The sequence below is a fragment of the Alexandromys fortis genome, unplaced genomic scaffold (genome assembly GCF_014885135.2).
Source record: "Alexandromys fortis isolate MF-2015 unplaced genomic scaffold, M_Fortis_MF-2015_v1.1 scaffold_78, whole genome shotgun sequence".
Taxonomy (NCBI): Eukaryota; Metazoa; Chordata; class Mammalia; order Rodentia; family Cricetidae; genus Alexandromys; species Alexandromys fortis.
Window position 1 is genome coordinate 7,691,269 of NW_026067977.1, and position 6,239 is coordinate 7,697,507.

At 39.1% G+C, this 6,239-nt stretch overlaps 1 long non-coding RNA gene across 1 annotated transcript; it reads right to left on the reverse strand.

The window, feature by feature from the left end:
• Window positions 1-2,425: 2,425 nt before the first annotated feature.
• LOC126510824 (uncharacterized) lies at window positions 2,426-5,212 on the reverse strand. The gene is made up of 2 exons (XR_007594505.1): window positions 5,115-5,212; window positions 2,426-3,242 (listed from the first exon to the last, which is right to left on the reverse strand). It is a non-coding gene; the product is annotated as an uncharacterized lncRNA (long non-coding RNA).
• Between the last annotated feature and the right edge of the window lie 1,027 nt (window positions 5,213-6,239).

Here is a 6,239-nt window from a genome sequence, read left to right on the forward strand (position 1 = left end):
TCCTCTAATGTTTTCTTCTCTTTCAGTACAGGCAAGAGACAGGCAACGATTGAAATAATCACCACCTCGAGTTTTCCAATAAAATCATGGACACACTTGCTATTTGTATTACTCTATCTCTTACCAAAGGTTACCATATTTTACTATGAATTACTCCTCTGAAATCCGCCTTATATTTTAATAAACAGTAATATTCATTCTTAGTTTTTCTTCCAATTTCCTCTGATATGAAAACTTTAATATTTGAATTTGTCAAGACACTCAAGATACTCAGGCTGTAAAGATTTGTAAGCAGTCTCCACTCACATAATATCAGACACAATCTATTATGTACAGTATTTTTAGTTTTCCCTTCTCCATATAGAGGCTTTTTCAGAATCTAAATCATACCGTTCCTTTTTATCCTATTTCAGCAGGTGGGCGGACAATGGACTTCTCAAATTCAAAATGTCTTGAATATTAAATGGTAGGGGAACTCATTCATAAGAGTCACCTGAACCCTTTCTCCAGAGATTCTGAAAAGATGTCAGGTCTCAGTCATTAAAGTAACAGTTATAAGCTTAAAGCCCCAGGAAGTCTGGATATGCAGCCAGCATTATTGAAAAAACATGGTTTGTGGTTATTTCTCTCTACTTCACATGCTAACTGAAAGGAAAATCCTGGCAGACTCTGCTCCAGCCCCTGCCTGTTAAGGACACCTCTTCTGAATTCCTTCATTTCTCTTCAGTGCACACTAGTGTTTCTCTCCTTTTCTATGTTTACTTTCTTTGTTAGTTAAAGTCTGACCTTGTAATGTCTGTGCTTGAACATGTTAGCTACAGTCCCCTCAAATTATACTGAAAGATAAACTCTTAAATATGATCTAAAACATCAGGTGAATCTGCTTTTCCCTAATTCTCCATTCTCACACCTGGCCACATCTGGTTTTTCTGCCATGTATCACAGCCCTTCAGTCTTCAGGCAATGTCTCTCTCTATTTTTTCCAGACAGCCTACAAAAGACTAAAGTACTCACATTTTCAGCATGGCCTTTACATTGTTTTGCATTCTCCACAATGACCACCCAACAAATCTGTCTTAGTTGTGAATAATTAGAATACTGTAAGCACAATGCCAAGCGATTTGCAACAGATCACTTGTATACTATAAAACAGTGCCTTAAAGGGGGTATTGTCACTGTTCTTAATTTAGTAAAGTACAAAGAGGTTACACACCATATCCATGAATATTTGGACAGGAAATGTGAAGCTATACTTTGAATTTCAAGTATTTGACTTGACATCATACTCTTACAATTACTAAATTCAAGCATTTAAATGTCTTTTGATCTATTTATTTTTAAAATAACTGTTAGTGATAAAAACTGGAAATATTTACTCTGCATAGTTCTATGAGTTTGGGAATAAACATACACTTTCGAAATTATCACCACAGTAAAAATAATAAGGCTTCCATTCACCTTCAGAATTCTTTTCTGACCCTGTGTGATTGTGCTTTCATTCTTGGTTTTGAGTTTCATAAGAACAGTGTGCACCCATCTTCTTAGCACATTTTCACTTCACCACACACTACTATAAACTGTAGACACCATGCTGCACGCATCTCTCAACATCTTAGTCATGTGACTCGAGCCTCATTTCTACTGAGGAGGAATCCTTTACCTACTCACACAGAACCTGCAAAATGCATCCGTCCCTGTTTCTCGGGGTCTGGTTTTCAGACACATACAGGATCGTGTACTGTTTTCTATTTTCTAGCCGACTTCTTTCACTGTGGTTCATATGTATCCATGCTGTCACACACATGGCATGCTTCCCTTCCTTTTAAGGACTCTTAGTCACTCTATATAAATGTCACCCTTTCCCCCTCCAAGGCATTTGTGAGAAGTGGTGCTGTTTTCCTGTCAGGACTATTATAAATAATGCTGCAATCAAAATGACACTAAAGCTTCTCAAATAATGATTTCAAATATTTTCCCTTCATACCCCAAAGCGGGCCTGCTATGTGTGATGGCACTCCTATCCTAGCTGAGGACTCTCCTCATGATTTTCTCTAGGTAAGGAAACTTCCATGCTCTCTGCTTCTGTTTACTTGGACTCCAGCTGTTTGCTTACTTTGGAGTTTGCAGTCTTTCTAGCACATGTTGGGTGATGCTGCAAAGCAGTTGAGACTCTCACTTCTCTGATAACTAGGGATGGTGAACACATACAGAAGTCTGTGGACATTTGAAAATTTTCTTTAGAGAAATGCCTATATGGGGATATAGTACATTTTTAAAAGAGGCTAAATTATTTTATTCCATTTTATTTTACATTTTGATAATAATTTGTAGGAGTTTGTTGAAATAGGAGCGGCGGCGGGGCTGCGTCCCCAACACCCCAGCCGCTTGGCTAGCTCACGCCCGAAATAACAACACACAAACTGTATTCATTTAAAGAACTGCTTGGCCCATGAACTCTAACCCTTACAGGCTAATTCTCGCCCCTGGACTAGCCCATTTCTAATAATGTTTGTAAGCACGCCAAGGTGCGCTTACCGGGAAGATTCTAGCCTAAGTCCATCGTGGGTTGGAGTTGCCTGGGAGAGCTGAGCATGGCGTCTCTGCTCCAGCAGAGCTGTCGGGTCTCTCCGGGAGCAGAGCAGAGTCTGACCTCACTTCCTCTTCCGCCCAGAATTCTATTCTGTTTACTCCTCCCATCTATGTTCCAAGCTGAGGCCAAGCAGTTGGTTTATTATAACTTAACCAATGAAATCAACAGATTGATATATGACACTCCCACATCACTTCCCCTTTTTCTGTTTAAAAAAAAAAAAAAAAAAAAGAAGGCTTTAACTTAACATCCAAAGCTCTAGAAATGACAGAGACATCTCGCTGCCTGGACAGTCACCCAAAGTTCCTCTGTACCGTTGGGGCATCCATCTTCGGCCTACAGGCCCATAGTTTCCAGCAGACATTTCCACAATGCAGGAAATTTCAAAGGCAGTCACTATCTGCTTGTCCTGAAGAATGTCTTGCAGACTCTTTCATGAAGCAGGAACCCCGAAAGATCATCTCACCTTTAGGCAAGTTCAGCAGTCCTCTCTCTGCGGGTTCTCTGTGTCCAGTTTATGCAATAGTCCAGGCAAGAGCAGTTTCTTGCCAAATGGCTATCAAACTCCATAAGGATCCTCTTCGATGCCCATCTTCCTCTTGAAGTAGATTGGTGATGCCAGGAGCAGAGTGTCTCATTGTCATGAGAAGTCCTAAGTTATTAAAACATTTAAAATGCCATATTCTATAATCTTTGAAAAATATGAAGAATGCCTATCTAAAATATATGTATGCACATCTAGAAAATCTTAACTAACATGACTACAAACTTAACTATTATTAATGATTATTCATTAACAACTTATATTTCCTAATTATACATTACATTTTAAAATGAACTACACAACACAATACCTTAATCAAGATCAAAAATGCATATAACAAAATTGACCTTAAAATCCATACCAATGCAAATTATTCATATCTATATCATATCCCCCTTTAAATGTAAAAGAACATTTGTAAACAATATTTGGGAACATGGGCGTAGTTTTTTCTCTCCAAACTGCTTCCTGCTGAATGGGGGCGCTGTTAATTAGGTCTTTTGTGGTATAACCTGTGTGCTAGTTTCATCTCAGTTGGAAGTTGAGCGAAGCAATTTTTTGAAGGTATTCACAGCAACCGTTCAGGAGGGCGTGGTCCATCATACCATATCGGAATAGAAGAAATGAACAGGGTCTCATCCTCTGTGAAAACAAAATAAGAAACTCCTTTTGAAAGCATCACGTCCTTAGATCCAAATATCAAAGCCAAGGCATTAAAATCTCTACGTTGGATTAGTTCAGCAGCATTTATAAACAAATATCTTTTAGCATCTGTTGCTCCTTCCTCAGCATTCAAACAATTCAAAGAGAGCATAATAGCATACAGTATCAAGATTCTCTGTGTATTTTCCATCTTTGTGAGCTTTATTTTAACCTCTATTAAGTTTATTTTTACTTTCATTTTATATTCTCTGTATCTCTGTCCTGGAATAACTCTGTAGACCAGGCTGTCCTTGAACTCTCAGAGATCTGCCTGTCTCTGCCTCCCAGGCATTGGGATTAAAGGTGTTTGCTACCACACCTTGAACTCACAGAGATCTGTTTGTCTCTGCCTTCTAGGCACTGGGATTAAAGGCGTGTACTACCACACACAACTTCTCTTTTTCTTACTTTTTTTTAAGAACTTTTAACTTTTAGCTTGCATATATTTTTAACACACTGTAAATCATTTAAACATTTTCTTTATCTTTGAATCTCTTTACTGTATCTCTCTCTGTTTTTCTGACCACAGGAGCCTTTAAATTACTGAGCAATATGAGTAGGATTAAAGCCGTGGCTTTGCCAGCTAGATCCAGTCCATTCCTTAGCTTTCCAGCCTCATGGCGGAGATACAGGCTGTAGCCGCGTTTATAGGCACAATTCTATGGCGTTTCAAGGTCCCTGCCAGCAAGCGAGCTACAACAGACAACAGTCAAGTCCTCTCTCTGTAGCTGGACCTCCTGCCTCAGTCAGAGTTTGCCCTGGCAGGACGGCCCAGAAAGCCGGCATTTTTAAACAGCACAACTTTTTTCCTGCTACGGCTGAAAACCAAAAAGCATGCGTTCAGCTTTTCACCAACACCGTTTAAGTGTTTCCTGGCAGGAACTCTTAATGAGCTGCAGGGTTTTGCAGCTGAAGCTGAGTCAGGAAGCCTCTCTTAGATGAGAGCGCTTGCTTGCCTCTAGCAAGCAGAGTAGACCCAAGAAATTTGTTGCTACCAAGAAAACATGCTTCATTCCATTCTTTCCCCAGCTTTCTCAGGCTTTTTGTGGATTCAGTTAGCCACACGTCTGGGCGCCATCTGTTGAAATAGGAGCGGCGGCGGGGCTGCGTCCCCAACACCCCAGCCGCTTGGCTAGCTCACGCCCGAAATAACAACACACAAACTGTATTCATTTAAAGAACTGCTTGGCCCATGAACTCTAACCCTTACAGGCTAATTCTCGCCCCTGGACTAGCCCATTTCTAATAATGTTTGTAAGCACGCCAAGGTGCGCTTACCGGGAAGATTCTAGCCTAAGTCCATCGTGGGTTGGAGTTGCCTGGGAGAGCTGAGCATGGCGTCTCTGCTCCAGCAGAGCTGTCGGGTCTGTCCCCGGAAGCAGGGCAGAGTCTGACCTCACTTCCTCTTCTGCCCAGAATTCTATTCTGTTTACTCCTCCCATCTATGTTCCAAGCTGAGGCCAAGCAGTTGGTTTATTATAACTTAACCAATGAAATCAACAGATTGATATATGACACTCCCACAGGAGTTCTTTTTAGTTTTTAGAGATTAAACACTTTCATGTAAAATTTTAAATATTTATTTTATTCTATCACTTATCCTTGCATTTTTTTGCTTCATTGGCTATTAAATTCTTTTGGTTTTATATAGTTGCACCTGCCTATTTTTTTCTATTGTCTATGTTAGGATTATATCCAAGGAGCCATTGCAAAAATTAGTAATTTCACTTGGGAATTATGTTAAATTTTGCAGATTTTCCATACAAATTTATACATTAAAATGTAAAATAAAAATAAAAGACATAAAAGCAATGGTTCCTCATCAATAATTAATGAAAGTACTCTATTATTAATGAATTGTAAGATTCATTGTATACAAGATATTAATGTCAGTCAAAACCCTAAATAAATACATGTGTTCTTTTAACCTTCACATTAATGTTTATCATAAACCATCCAGAATACACTGTTGTCATTTTTTCTTATTGTCTGATCTATCTACAATATGCAATCAGTAATTAAGCAATGGCAGTATTTTCCCCAGTGAGTCAAGGTTATCGTGTAGATTCAATTTAAAGAAAAAGTATAGACACCTTGACTTTGAGTACCTCTATCAGCTAAGCAGCACCTGGTTACTTACTATTAGCAGGACAGTAATCTATTCTTCTTTGTGTCTCTGCCTCATTTACGATAACACTGAGATAGGTATTATTACAATATATCACATTCTGTGGATGTAAATAGGAAATATTAGTTTGAAAAATTTATTCAAAAATCTCCCAACCTTTCAACTAGGAGGCCGATCAGAATTCCCGGAATTCCCATGCTTCTCCCTGAAAGCCCATGCTAATGTTGATCATCATGACCCCCACACACCTGAAGAACATGTGAATTCTGAAGGAC